The sequence below is a fragment of the Pseudopipra pipra genome, chromosome 1 (assembly GCF_036250125.1).
Source record: "Pseudopipra pipra isolate bDixPip1 chromosome 1, bDixPip1.hap1, whole genome shotgun sequence".
Taxonomy (NCBI): Eukaryota; Metazoa; Chordata; class Aves; order Passeriformes; family Pipridae; genus Pseudopipra; species Pseudopipra pipra.
The window spans coordinates 131360980-131376589 of record NC_087549.1 but is presented as its reverse complement, the minus strand read 5'-3'; the positions used below and the strand labels follow the sequence as shown (position 1 = coordinate 131376589).

The 15610-nt window shown below is 38.3% G+C and overlaps 1 protein-coding gene across 3 annotated transcripts in view; it reads right to left on the bottom strand.

Moving 5' to 3' along the window:
- The window catches only part of CALCR (calcitonin receptor), a 157897-nt gene that overhangs the window by 119898 nt on the left and 22389 nt on the right, over positions 1–15610 (bottom strand). The window contains exon 2 of one of the 3 annotated variants that reach the window (XM_064677812.1): positions 125–267. The exons of the other annotated variants lie outside the window; for them this stretch is intronic. The gene's annotated coding sequence lies outside the window, so the exon portion shown is untranslated. The remainder of the gene's footprint in view (positions 1–124; positions 268–15610) is intronic. 3 annotated transcript variants of the gene reach the window in all.

Here is a 15610-nt window from a genome sequence, read left to right as displayed (position 1 = left end):
GTCCTTTTAAACTAAACAGCTAGCTTGCAATCTGAACTCATCAACAACAAAAGCTCACCAAAGCATGGGTGTTTTAACAATTCTCAAATGAGTTTTTATGTTTTTAAGCAGTTTCCTGACATACCTGAAAGTTGTTATTTGGCTTTATGCTGGAAGTAGTCAAACCTGATTGAAGCCCACTGATGACAGCAGGAATCTTTTCTCTGACTTGAGTAGCTTTCAAAATACAGCCAGTATTTCTTCAGGAATAATGAGACCACTCAACTCCTGAAAGCAATGAGAAAACTCTCAGTGACTTCACCAATTGTAGGACAAAGATCATAGTTCTGGACAGGGATTAAATTCTGCTAAGAAGGCTACCACAGCTGTCAGAAAGATACTTTAGCTGACTGATATTTCCCAGGTATGGTGATAAATTGGATTGCTGATTTCTTGGTTATTGTCTTAAGTCTACAATTTGGCCTGCATTTGCCATCCAGTCAGTCACATGCTTAAAATTTGTCAAGTTTCATTATTTCAAAACTACTTTTTCTTAAACTACCATACATTAAAATGAAAGAAAAAAAGGGTACAATGAAAAGTACAGTCTCAGAACCATACATTCAGAAAACTGAAAAGGAAGCACAAAGGAAATCAAGTTGTTGCTCTCCTCAGCAGTGAGGGAAAGGCAGGTCATGCTCCTCTTTCTTCCACAGAAAATGGCAAAATAGCAGCTCCCTGGAAGTAGATCATCTGGTTATTTGGCTTCCCAGTTGCCAAATATCCTGTAAGGCACAATAGGAGAAGGAATATGTCCTGTTCCCCCTGTGGTACAATGATCCAACATTTACAAGAGCAGTTTATTTTACACATAAGAAGACAGTAGTACTATCTCCAAAAGAAAACTAGGACAGTCTGTTCATCCCAAGTTCTGCTTTCCAAGTAGCTCAGGCAGTTTTGGAAGAAAAGGCTTTAGAGTCAAATCAGTACTGTTTAGAAGTAGAATAAAGATCCAGTGATCTATACGTCCATTCTCATGCCAGGGGAAAAAGATTTGATTCTAAGTATTGTGCCTCCTGCATTTGATACAGATAAGAATTTTTGAGTTGGAAAAGATTTTGAAAATGGCCTGAGATTCCTGGGAAGCTTGTCTCTGAATATAATCATATTGGAAATAATATAATAATATACAAACTGTTTTGTAGAAAGTGTTTTGGGATAGAAAGCCCTACTGAGAGCGTTTGTCTCATGTCCCTGCTATTTCTATATATAGACAGAAGCTGTTGATGTGTCTTCTGAGCAGGGATGTTTCATAATCAGAATTACACTGCTTCTCATGGAAAGCAAGCAATTCTTTACCATGAATATCTGAAATGAGGCCTCCTTGGTAAAATGTAAGGCATAACTAATAATATAGATATGGTGTGAAGTATCTATTGAACATACTTTCAAGACATCAGGAGGGATTTATCTAACTTTCTAAGCACAGGCAGTAATACTGAAGAATGGGATGCTTCCTGGCACATAGTTCATTACTGTTTGCTACACTTGATTTTCAAAAGAAAAATATCAGAGGCTTCTGATATTATCCATAAAACCCATTTAATAATGGGCATACAGAAATACACAGCAACTGTATCACATGGACACTTTCTGAGGTTCTGTTTTTACTGACACCAAAGAAACCAAAGCCAAATAGTCAAAGCAATTTAATTAATTAAGAAAGCATACGCTCATAGGGAGGCTTTATTATCTTATTTGCCCTAGAAAATTAATTATGTGTAGTCAATGTAACTGTAACCATAGTGCTGTCATTTCATGAGCAGTAAAAGAAAACAAAGCAACCCATGAGTGCAGCAGTTTTAATAATTGCAAATTTGAAGCACATTTCTTTCTCATTACATTTGAATATACAAACTACTGTGCAGTAAATTTGGGGTTTAGGGATGATGTCACCATCTTGCTTCTCTTTTACAGAGAACTATCCAATTCAGCATCAGTATAAAAATAAAGAAGAAATCCTATTCTCTTCAGTGAGATATGAATCTCAAAATGTAATTGAAGCATTACCTCCTGAATTCATTCTAAAGGCATGCAATACCTTAGAGACAAGAATCATTCCCAGTGCAGTAGAATGGCTGCATACTTGAAACAGGAATAGACAGGAAAAGCAAAAATTACCATTCCAAAGCTTCTTCAGCCCCATTGCCCATTAGGTATTTTATTTTCTTGTTTACAGTTATGCTACAAACAGAGATTCAGCAGTAGTATACCTGGAATTCAGCAGCACTACTTTTCTTCTGATGCCTATATAATTGATAGAGGAAGATATTTTATTTACACAGCTGTGATGTGTTTTATAAACAGGTTGATTCTGACTTTCTCAAAGCTCATGGAGAATTATTGCAAAGGAAAAAAAAGAAAAGTAGACACAAGGTCCCACATGTTTGACGTCTTGCCATGTGTACAGATAGGACCAGAAACTACTGCCTTTGTCTAGTTTTTCTGGAAAGGGGCCAAAGCTTTTTAAGGACAAGCAGCACAACAGGTTCCTATCTGAGCATGGCTGCACCAACCACTGCTTTGTAGTCCCAAAGCACTATGACCAGGCCCAAAGCAGTAAGACTGGCTCCCACTATGGGATTAATATAGCTCCTGTGCTAAACATCATCTAGTACCTTCTAAAAAAAATAAGGAAAGTTCATTTGCAAAGCAGAGGCAGTTTCTCCATCACTTTTATAAGGGCACTGGTATGACAGACACTGCTGTCATCACAGTTCCCAAGTGGAAAAACAGGATTTTAATCTCAAGTAGCACTTGCTTTCCTCAGATAACCACATTCTTTATCACAAATGCTTTATCTTCATCATGCATTATGAATAATCTCACATTAGACTTACCTCACAACAGCTTATGCACAAACAATGCTCTGAACTAACAAAATCCCCAGTCGTATTTGTTTAGCATGTTGCATCAATGGAAAGTTTTAACTCGATCTGTTAGCTGAAGGTCTTTTGGTCTGCTGAGTCACACACGATTAATTCTAACAATATTTTAATTTCCTACATGATTAGGTAACTAATGATTTGAGATGAGATTGGGTGTTCTAAACTGAATCAGAATTAGCATTTTTTTCTTTGATGAATTAATTATAATTGATTTATGAAGTGGCACTCTCTAGGGGCCTGACTTTGCAGTGCTTACTGATGAGGCTAAATTCCCGTTGAAACCAATGAGCAATTTTCCTCAATAAACATTGAAGGATCTGCCCTTAAGGCTTAGAAGTTATAACCAGCACCAGCCTTTGAACCACTCTTAGGACTGCAATTACAAACACTCCAGAGCTATAATCCTAAAAATACATTTTGCTAAGAACTACAGCAGAATTTCTGAGTAATGTGTACATGGAGTTATCCCAAGAGTTTTATGTCTTTCTATGAATGCAGTATTTTACTAGCAAAATAAATGCAGAAACTCGAGTTGGAAGTATGTGGGCAGTATAATCCTGAAGTGTTCTCCACCAAAACGACTGAGGGTGTGCTATGCAGATGCAATTCAGTTTTCTCCATAATAACCATTCATCTTAATCCTTGTCTTGCAATTTCTTGATGACCTCTCACAAAAAAAATTAAGAAGCTGACTGTTTTTGATAGTCTAGGAAGGGATTCAAAGTCACACTCATTTAGTGTTTTTGTCTTTTTTTAATGGATTGCTTCCCATTATTAAATAGTGCTATTTGTTTTTCCTAGAGTAAATGGACAAAAGCTATTTTTTCCCAACAAATAATTTTAAAAAATTCAGTTTTGTGTTGCAATTAAATATTTTGTGGCTTTTTCTTTTCTATTTTTTTAAATCAAGGTGTTGGCCTTTCAAGATCCTCTTCTTTATAGACTTATTTATCAAGAAGCAAGTCTCTCAAAAATGAACACATTTTAGAACCATTTTCCTGAGATAATTCCATATTGCTTTTTAAAGCAATTTGACAAGTATTTTTGATGAAAAAGCTCCTAAACAAAAGTAGGTGCACTTATTCCAACTTGAAAACAACTTTAAAAGGCCATTTCCTAGATATTAGTACATCTTCATTTTTGAAGCAGCTGTTGTATTAAATCTGCACATGAGTTATAGCACCTGTCATCTTCTGATGTCATGAAGTTGCTATGTAAGAATTTGGATGGACTTTTCTCCACTGGCATCAGTGGGTGTTGAATCAGCCATGAAGCCTCAGTCCGGTCAGAGCTGAGGTTCAGTAGACTAAGAATGACCCCTGAACACAACTTTGACTTGAGTTTCAAAGCCTTAAGAGATTTCACCTTTTATAGGATTTTGCAGGGAGGGAAACAGGGTTTTCACTGATATTTCGAAGAGGTATGTCAAGCAACTTTAGGAAAAGATGGACTAAGCAATTATTTCAATAGTGAACATGAAAACAAAATTGGGAAAGAAAGATGTCTCCCTATCATGCTGAATACTGAAACTGGAAAAGTCTGATTTCCTGAACTGTCAGTATTTTGTGTAAAATAAGCATCTTCTAGAAGTTTCTATGAAGAATGAACATTATTCCTGTTGTTCATTATGTAGCCAAGTATTTCCCCACTGTTTTCAGAAAAACAGTTATTGCTGTTCATTTCTATAGAAACACTCATATATCTCACAGTAGTAGATGGCTGTGCAAGTACTGCTAAGGTAATAATTTTCGGATGATGTTACAGTCTCTAACCCAGTAGCATATTTAAAGATACATTCGTATATTCTTTGATGAAAGCAACCGGATATCACATAAAAATATAATCCAGAAAACTGAAAAGATGAGTCCACAAAGGTCTCAGTTTTGTGATGTTACTGTACTTTTTGGAGACGCATAACTTCATCCCACTCTCTGAAGATGTATAAGAATCCTTTATTGTAGCCTTCTGGATGGTGCTGATTGATTGCCTCCGTGTACCAAGTGATGCATACACAGAAAAATCTTTTGTCTCTTTGTTGTGGAAGAAAGGGATTCAGTTTTATGTTCTTTTTCCTAACAGATTAGTGACTATCCCCAAATAAAACAGATTACCAAGGACCACAGGCTGGCTATAGTAACAACTTCAAGCCAGATTTTACTAGTTTTCTATCTTATATTAGTAGCATCATCTTCTGCCTGAATAGCATCATCTGCCTGAAGCCAGTGGCACTTGCACAAAGGGTTGCTGCTCAATAAGTACTCCGGGATCTAGGAAAACCATGGGTAAGTTCTGTCTGGGGTGCCTGTATCAACCACAGCTCCCCTGCCTCCAGCTATGTCCCTAAAGAGTACAGGCAGAGTGAACTGCAGCACTGAGGACACCAGAGTTCACCTTTCCTCTGTATGCTGAGATGTCCCAACTATCTCACTGCAGCTGAAGATTCACTCAGATGAACTTTATTTACCATCCAGTTCCTGAAAGTGACTGTGATGGCTGGCTTCTCCACACTAACATACAGTTGTTTTGTCCACTGTAACCGGTAGGTGCCACTTGCCCAGAGCTGTTTGTCTTGCAGGACGTGACAATGCTGTCCTGGCTGTGACATGGGACTGAGCGGAGACCTCATGAACCAGGTGCAAAATCCACTACAAAGGACTGTAATGACTCCCTAAACAAGAACGCAAACTCAGCAGATGGTGACACATCTTCCCATAAAAAAAAAAAATGAAATCCGTTGTCCCAAGTATCTATGCCGCACTGATGAATACCAGGTAAATCCCTATGGAAGGGAATGATTGTTTTCTTATCCAACAAGCCATCAAAACCAATGAAACACTGAAGGCCACGAGTATAAACACAAGTTTAAAAGTGATGTCTGAGTAGCAATCTGTAAAAATCGCCACCTGGCACCGGGTGAGCTCTGCAAGCAGTCTTGTCAGAAAAGCATTTAAGGAATTCTGAAGAGGGTCCCTCTTAGATGCCATATAGGTTGAGAAAGCTTGTTCCATACCTGCAGTTTCTCCCTAAACAAAGATTATTGTGCTTTCTGTCACAAAATGAAATCCAGACTGCATTATCTAGATGTCCCCTTTGATTAGGTTTTGTGTGATTTAGATATTATTCTGAGTACTGACATTTAAAATCTACAGTGTGAGTTGTGTTTTAATACTCCAAACGTTCAGGGAAAAGGTATCAGGATCTTTAATCCAAATGTTAATTTGGTTTTCTGAAAAGCATCAGGATGAATTCTGATCAGCACTTCTGCATTAGCTTCTGAGCTGAGTTTTAATATCATACGTAAAGATGAAAGAACTGATCAAATGTAGAATCTACTAGGTGATTTATAAGGTCAGTATTACAATGGATAAGTTTTCTACAATCAGATTAACTTTTTTCAACCTTGCACTGGCCTGCAAAATTGGATCTCAGTACAAGCATGAATAAAGTGCATTCTCCCAGAAGACTGTTGAGTGAAGCTGGCTGAACAGTAGCATTTCTGATTTGTGAAGAAGTTTTGGAGGGAAACAGGGAGGGTTATTTGGTTTTACTCCGAATCATATAAAGAATACTTTTTTTAATTTCCCATGAACTGGAAACTGAGAGACTATTTCAGTCTTACAATCCCAGCACGTGAAACTTCCTCCAGGAAATAACCTCACTGCACCCAGCAGCTGCTCAGTGAAATCAACATTCTTGGTACTTTCACACTTGCTAATCACCCACCCCAGTTTCTCCAGCAGCTGCCAGGGCACCCCAGCCCTGCACCCCCCGCACAGCTGCCCTGTCTCCCCAGCTCATAGCCCTGCTTCTCCAATCCTGCCCCTGCAACTACACCCTGGAAACCCATTTATCAGCAGCTGGCCAAAAATCCCTGATTGCCACAGCTTTCAGGCTCCAGCCCACGGAGATGGAACCTGTCAAGCCTCTCCTCTCTGTAACAGAAAATGGGAAGCCCTGGAGCTTGTAGGGCCTCAACTCTTGGGAGCCCTCATCCACCACTGCTGTATCAGGCGATCCAGTGCATCTGACTGAAATTTTATTTAGCATAAATAGTTGCAGACAAACATTTTTTATTTAGGGACAAAACATTAGTTCCCAGATCTCTGGTGTGCAGAGGTCATTCCTATTGAGAATATAAAACAAGAGAAACCATAAGTGGCAGGCAGACCTCTCTGTCTCGCCATGGTCTCATTTTCCCTGAAGGCAGGTATCCATATGCATATGGAGAAGTGGATCCTCATTCTTGTTGCCTTAGCAGTGAAGCAGACTTCCACTAAAGGCAGTGGTTCTTCTGTGTAGGATTCCAGGGTATGATTTATTCCAGCATGGAAAAATCTGCCTTTCCTAAGGTCACGAAAAAAATATATCAGTGCAGTGCTTTATTTAGAATCCTAGACTGCTGTATTTCATGGGGTGCTTAAAACTGAGTTCAGATTAATATTAGCAAGATGCACTTAAAATGATGAATTTACACATACACACTGTAAAACAATACTACAATTTTCGTTTTCTAAAGTACAGCTTATAGAAATAGAAAATTATTATTTAAACTGCTGAACAAGCACAATACAAAATGCAGCTCATTCAGGACACCGAGATTACATTTATACTATTAATCCAAACATGTTCAAAACAGTTCTCTGGGACTAAGGCATGCAATAACCCCCACATATATTGCTCAGCTCTCTTCTCTTTGAAAACAGGGTATCCACGTCCCAGCTGCCTATTGTGTACGTGCCAGGCCCATGCTAGCTCCCAAATTGCACCCAGCGATCCTTGGGAAAACTCTAAATTGGCTGAGGTCAAGAGTGTGACAGAGGCTGCTCCAACAGTTTTGAAGTATGATGATATTGAAGCAATTGGGAATGCAGCCTGAGATATATCCACTCTTACAAAGCCTTAAAAACTCTGAATTACTTATTTGTCAGAACTGTATAAATACCACTCAAGTAAGCAATCTTTTCATTGTACCAGAAAACCCCTGGAGTGTGGTATGTATAATCCGGGACAGTTACTAATGATCTGGGTCAATTACTAACGAGGATGAGCCAAATGAGAGGTTTGTTTAAGTACAGTATGTTGACTAGGAGCTTTAATTTCAATCTTTCAGGATTTTTTTGCCATCTAAGGGTAGTTACCCACAAAAGACTAGATGCACACTAGAATGACAACAGGTCTTGAATCTGTCTTCAGATTCAAGAGAAAATCATCACTTCATTGAAATGTTTTCATTTTCCATTGGGAAATATCATGATTCTATTAGGAAAAGCTAAATAATTTTGTGTGTTTATGGGGGAAAAGAATTGTCATATTATTTCTGCTGTTAAACTGAGATGACATATTATTTGTCTGATTCTGAGCTGCTGCAGTCTCATGTGAACTAAGTCTGCATTCCCCTACCACATTTTTTCTATGAGTAAATTAATATAATTGAACAAATAACTGAAAAATCTTATTTGGGAATATCAAAATGTTTTGCCTAATGTTGACATTTCTTATTTGGGATACTTTTGAACTTTTTCTTCCCTATAAACTTCTGGTTATATCCTAAAGTAACAAAATTTGTCACTACAGAAACTGATGTTTCTGTCGAACGATTTTATGACCCCATTTTTCTTATTCCTCTGATGAAACCAAAAAAGGAAATTAAGACATCTAAAAATTACTGATTCTATGACACTGTACGTTGTTTAAAATTATGATTTCTTTTGTATCTATGACAGTTCAGAAAAGTCAATTATATGGTTCATGTCTTCAGCCTAAGGGGTTTTTCTCTTTCAGTAATATCAACATCAATATTGAATTATATTGCCTGTAACTAGTACAGAAGCTGCTGCATCGTTTTCCCACATGATGCACAGATCATTAGGAGGACAGACAAGAAGGCATAAGAATTGACAAAAGTGATCAAATTTTACTCACAGAACTTCCAACAGTCTATTGAGTACATGGTCACAAGTCTCCTTTCACCACCAGAAATAACCGACAGGCTTAATGTAATGAAATTATTTGTGTAAAGTGATAAAGGAAGTCAAGAAGACAATCTAAACCATGTTTCTGTTAATCCCAATCAGATATGCTGACATCCAGTATATTCACTTATGTCCATGTAAGCACCCAAAGGTCATAAGGAAGACAAATTAAAAAACTCCACACATTTAGCTTGTGATTAATGAAAAAATTTATTGGATTCTACGACATACTAAATTGATCATTTTTTTCTCTGTTGTTTTACAAGGACAAGAGCATGAACCCACACAGAAGCCTTTTTGTCTGTGCTGTCCATGACCCACACATAAAAAAAGATGGAAAGAAAAATCTTTCACCATGGTAAATCCAGCATGTTGTACTCTTTATCACTAAGTATGTTCATTTCACCGATACCCCTATGTACAATGTAAATATTTCACAACGCCTGCAGACTCTTCTAGTATTCTTGTCAGAACAACATATATAATTCTTAATAAAAGCCAGGACGGTGATGAGGGACACAAGCTTTACACTAGTAACAGTCATTAGAGAAATATGAGCCATAGGACCTCTTGATAGTCCAACAATATTACACTCAGTACAAAATGTCAAACATTTTGTAACCCATTCTCTAGAGGATCTTCTTAAAATCAGGCTGCATTAGATATTCTGCATCTGTTACTTCTGCCTTCCCGTGTATTATATACTCCTTATACACTTTTCATCCTATAATGGGATTTCAGGAAACTATTGCCACATTTTGCTAATGCTGTTTCAAAAATTTTGTTTGTAAACAAACATTGAGTACAACCTGAACGCAAATGCTACTACAGAGAAGTGTCTATCATAGTCAAAATAAATTTAGCCTGCAGAGTTTGCTGAGAAGGAAAAATTGTTCGTATTATCCAACTGAAAATGAAGAATTCCATCAAGATGGCAGGAAGTATAACTGTAATCCTAAATATGATGATTACCTCCTCAGACAGTTGTACACAGAAATGCTTAGACTACACCATTACTCCTCTCTGTCATCAATACTGAGCAAAAATCCCATAGTAATTTTTTCTATATAGCCTTTAGACTAACAGCCAATATTATATCTCAACATTAAATATGCTTACATACTCCTGATCTGAAATCCTAAACTATTTATCCCTTAATTATTCTATTCCATAATACTAATTCAACAAATTGTCAGTAAATTGTATTTAAGACTGTTTTGATACACAATCAAAAGGAAGTTAAGGAAAAGATCAAATGTTTTCATTCTAATTGTACTGACTGTGAGCTAGGACATAGTCAAACTTCCATCACGATTGTGAAGGTAACATGATTGTGTTACCTTGCATCAATAACACAATCATATTTTTCAAGGCAGAGGATGTAACATTTAGGTAGTACAGAAACATGATTAATTAATAACTTTGTAGTAACATATCAAGAAAAGAGTTCACTCAAAATCCAGATGCAGAAACAGTCACCACAACAAAACTATTCTTCAAGATTTTTTTTTTGGTGCTAACAGTTATCATTAGAGTTACGTCCTTGTAAGTGTGAGGGCACAGCTTACAAAAAAGCCACTGAACATTCTAAGTATATTTTTGTTATTTTATTAAAACTGATCCTAGGAAGTCAATGTGAATTTATTCTGTAATTCGATTGCAGCAACCAACAAATATTGTGTGGTTGTAATGCTTTATACCAGAAAAGCAGCATGCAGTATGGATGCAATAAAATGTACTTTACGATGGAACTAACAGATGAAAGAATAAAGGGAAAATAGACTGGAAGGGAAAGACAGGAGTCAATAAAATATAAGCTACACAGGGAGATTAGGAGTCCACAAAATGAAAAGGAACTATTCATACAAATGCAACACAGAGGCAGGCAGTGTGTTACACAGACAGACACTCAAATTAGGGACCAATTGGTCATACGGAAGGCAACCTGTTCACGCACATCATTTCTGAATAATGTAGTATTTTCTAAATCAAAAGAAAGACAGTTGTTTTTGAGTTGCAGCAGAATACCTGGTCAGGATGATTTGGGGCAAGACCTGAACTGGCTTGCACTCTTGGCCAGCAAAGAATCTCTAGGGTTCAAGACTTGACAGCCAAAAAAATTTAAGGAAATTTAGCTCCTTGTACATAAGCAGGAAGGTCCAAACCTTGACAGAAGATTTCAGAAAAGCTGACTTCAAGAGGCTAATTATAATTTCTGCCAGTTTTATTTACATGAAACTAAAAGATTAATTTTTGTACAGCTATGTATCATTTGAATACAATTGCAAAGAGATGTAGTAATGCCTATATTGTTTCTAATTGAAGTTTTAATGTGAACGGCTTGTTATTAATTAAGACTCAATTACAACACAATACCCCAAACAGATGCCAGAAATACACCAGAACTTCCCTTCTGATCAGGAACCAGTCTGGCTCTTATAGCTGCAGTGATTGCATGTCATAGTTTGAAATTGGCCCCCCCGAGAGTTTGGGGGCTCAGAGGTGATTGGGTGCCAGGGCAGTGTTCCCTGGAGAGCCAGTCACCATCCATGTTGTTCACTTCTGCTGAAAAATCATATATCACAGCACCGGGAGCTGTTGGCAGTTCTGCTGTTGGTGTCTGCTGCGTGTAGGTGGAGAAGGCCAGGGGGTGGCTGGGCTCCTTCTTGCCCCCCTCCGGGGGAGAGGGGAGCCCTGCGGCCCCCCCAACTCTGCCTGGGCCAGAGTTAAGAGGCAGCATTTGGAGTGTGTGCTGTGAAGGAAAACATTCACAGCACCTGAAGTAAGAGGGAGGAGGCCAGGCCCTCTTCCCCCCCCTGCAGCTGCGGGACGCTTGGGACAGTGTATAACTAGACCGAGCTACCTGTGGCCAAGGCTAGGGGGCTTTCCCCCCCCATGGCATTGAGGCTGGTGGGGGGTGGATTTTAAGGCTCAGCATTTGAAGCAGAGCCAAGTGGACGGGCTGATAACAAATCAGCTCGGCGCTCAGGAGAAGAATCCCAGGCGAAATTGGAGGCAAATCAAAGAGAGAGGCCCAGAGGATGTTTCTGCCGTGATTTAAATGCAGGACAGCTGAAAACCCAGAGGAAGAATCAACATTCCAGGATGCATACGTTAATAAGCTACACTACAGCAGCCTACAAAAACCGAGGTATGAGACTGGGAAAGGGAGATCACACAGCAGACCGAGGAGAAAGGACTCAAAGCTATCTTCTTGAACTTCGTGAGGAGAAAAAAACTTCCACAAACAGCTTGAGGTTGGTAGGGATTGTTCAGGGGCCCAGAACACTCCCATGAGAGAAACTGCATTACCCAGCAGCCTTGAAAGGCTTCTCCTGGACTAAAGTTAAAGGGAGGGGCTTAAAAGACTGATAGAAATGTAATACTATTTATATATAGTTGCCTTTAGTTTGTATAGTATTTATTTCTGTAAATAAATGTATATACTTCCCCTTCCCCCTATAGAAGCCTCTGGCCTGAAAGTTTCTCTCTGGTGTTAGGATAAATTGTGGGAAGGGGTGGGGGGAAGCCTGGAAATTGGATTTTGGATTTCTAATGTGGCTCAAACTGCCACACTGCATCATCAAGAACTACATGCGGTAACATGGTGGTACAGAAGCAGATGTCTTGACATACTCAAAGCAGAGCAGGTGAAGCATTTCCCTTCCCCCAGTGCAGCCACAACAGCAATTTCTTGGAGGTTGGACAAGGCCTTTCCTTCTACACACAAATTAAACAGGCACTTCCGATTTCAGGTTATTAAGCTACAATAATTATTACCTTTTCCTTGAATAAATTTTAACAAAAAGAGAATCTGCACATATCTTTCCTTTCCCTGTGTGATCTGAAATAGGAACTATCTTCCCCTTCAAGACTTCACAGACCTCATTTTCCTTCATTTTCGAGATCTAAGATACACAATACAATTCTGTTTTCAATATTAAACCCCAGTTCTGTCCTTCCTCAGAATCCCATTTTACTGCATATCAGTTGCTCAGATGAAAAGAACTAACAACAGGAAACTGATATATATTTAGCTGACCTTAATGTGACTAAGCGGCTGGAAACAAGGGCAGCTTGTACCATGAGAATGCCACACAGTACTCTGTGGACACCAATTTGGAAAGCATTGGTAGAACTTTAAACAACATTCTCCAGCTAGACATGCTTTCCAGGAACTTTTGCCACCTCCAGAGCTCCAATCAGGCTCCACATGCCATGTAATTTCAGTTGTAACAGCTCGCTCCCACTCAGAACTCAGCTGTCAACAAGAAGGAGCTCTGCATCAGAGGAGGAGGCATCCCCAGCCACCAGAAGCAGTGGGAGGTACTGTAGACTGTCGATCAGTGGTGATGCAAGGAGATGCAGAAAACAAGAAAACGTAACAGAAATAATGCACTTAATTGTTTTCTAAAGAGAATAAAAAGAATCTGTTTGCAATTTTTTGCAATAAAAACTGTGTATAATATTTTTAGTGTGTAGCTGTCTTAATGATAAGGGGATGTGAGGCACTGGAACAAGTTTCCCAGAGAAGCTGTAGCTGCCCCATCCCTGGAAGCTTTCAAGGCCAGGTTGGATGATGCTCTGAGGAACCTGATCTAATGGAAGGTGTCCCTGCCCATGGAACGAAGATTGTAACTAGATGATCTTTTAAGGTCCCTTCCAACTCCAACCATTCTGTGATTCTACAATTCTGTTACTTCTAAGTCTTCAAACTCTAAGATCCTTTCCACTTAACCTAAGAAGCTATGTTGTAGAGTTTATGGCAGCATTTCTCAACCTATGTTAAACTAAGGACCACCTTACTCTTTTGAAAAAAATACCTGTAGATCATCTTGAAAAAAATACTTTTTAATTCTCTGGTGAAAAACAGCTAAAAGCTAGCATGTTCATACATTTTCCCCAGTAGGTTTCCTTTACATGTGTGGGACTCTGGTACAGAGTTGGGTATATTTTTTTTTTCAACTGCCACTGTTTCACACATTACCTTTACAGGCTCAGAGTTTGACAAACTGTAAATCACAGTCCTCAATTAATTTAGCAAACACAGAAACAGTTATAAACCTACATAATAACTCTCGCAATGTCCTGTAGCAATACACAACATGTAAACTACTGACCAGTCAAGCTAGCTACACCACTGAAGAGGGGCCTTTGAAGATGACTCCTGATGCCAAGCTGAGAAGTACAAAAACCCAAGGCATCATAAAATAATCAGGTATGAAGGATCATTTCCATTTCTTTGGTGTTTCTATTGGGTTTTTGTATTTCTATGATTTGGAAAATTTCTTACATGAGTCATAGTTTGAAAGTGGCAAGTTCTTCAGTTCCAATTCCTGAAAATGTTGACATTTACTATACCCATTTTTCTGACATTCAGTAAATTCACCCGGTAAAGTTTAAAAGTTCATGCTGACTGCTAGAAATTACAATATCAGAAAAGTCATTCAGGTTGATTATTATTTTGAAATTATCCATTTTGCTTCTAATATAGGTCAGTGCCAGCAATAGTCCTCTTTTGACATTGTGGAGAAAAGTGTTCATCAAGCCCAACATCAACTTCAGTGAGATTTATGTTTCCATCATATAAGCAGAATTGGTTTTGTAGTTAGCTGGGGTACCTTAAAACAAGGTACTCTGCAAAGTACTCTGCAAAGCACTCTGTACAGCTGAGCTGCAGCCACTTACTTGTAAGGGCAGGGAGTGTTGTGTTTTGCAGACCTCTGAGCAGTACATCAGATTAAAACAAAATGCCCTGCCTCCTTATACTTGTTTATTTTTTACTAGCAATATAGTAGAGTTCATTGGTGAACTTTTGAGTGATTACTTCAAGTGATTTAGCTCCCATGAAACTAAACTGATACCAGAGATTAGAGAAAGACCAGCATTGTGCCCTATCTCTATAGTAGACATGCACGGGTTGATTCTGGTGACAGTAAGACCCAGAGAAGTTTCACAAAACAACCTAAAGGCTATATGAACTCTGGTACACAAAGTTAACCATACAATCCAATTTTAGCAGAATATGCAGTCATATTTCAAGCTTGCATTATTGTACAGTAGATCTAAAGAGCATAGTTACTTCTCTCTAGTGATCCTAATTTTATTTGCAACTGCTTTTCCTCATTTGAAATTTGCAATTCAATGCAATCAATTTCACTTTGGTAAAACACTCTAATGTGCTCTAATAAAAACAGGCAATTGATATTCTAATTCTGTTGTATTGAAACTAGCACTGTATTATGAACACATATGGCAAAATATAGCAAGCACCATGGCAGCTACTTAGAGGAAGATTCTTCTCCAGTTGTTTGTGTAAAACATAACACCAGCCTGCATGGCATTTTTAATTTCAAAAGGCTAGAAGGTACTTTACAAATTACACCTTCAAATAACAAATCATCTTAATTTCTGTCTACTATTTCTGAGATGCATCAGAGTAGTCTTCTAACACTTCACAGCAGTACCACATCATAATTTATAGACCACTCTAGCAAATATTTTTTATGCATGAAATCTTTCACTGGGACAGGATCTAGGACAGCAGAGAAGACCACAATTCACATTGATGCTGCATGGAGAAAGAATATATAGAGGTATGATGTAATTACAAGAGAAGGATTCTATGAGTTTTCAGAAGATCTTTTCTGAGAAAGTCATAAAAATAAGAACTTCCCCCCTTCTATTGACTGGATAAGAGGAAGCCAGGGG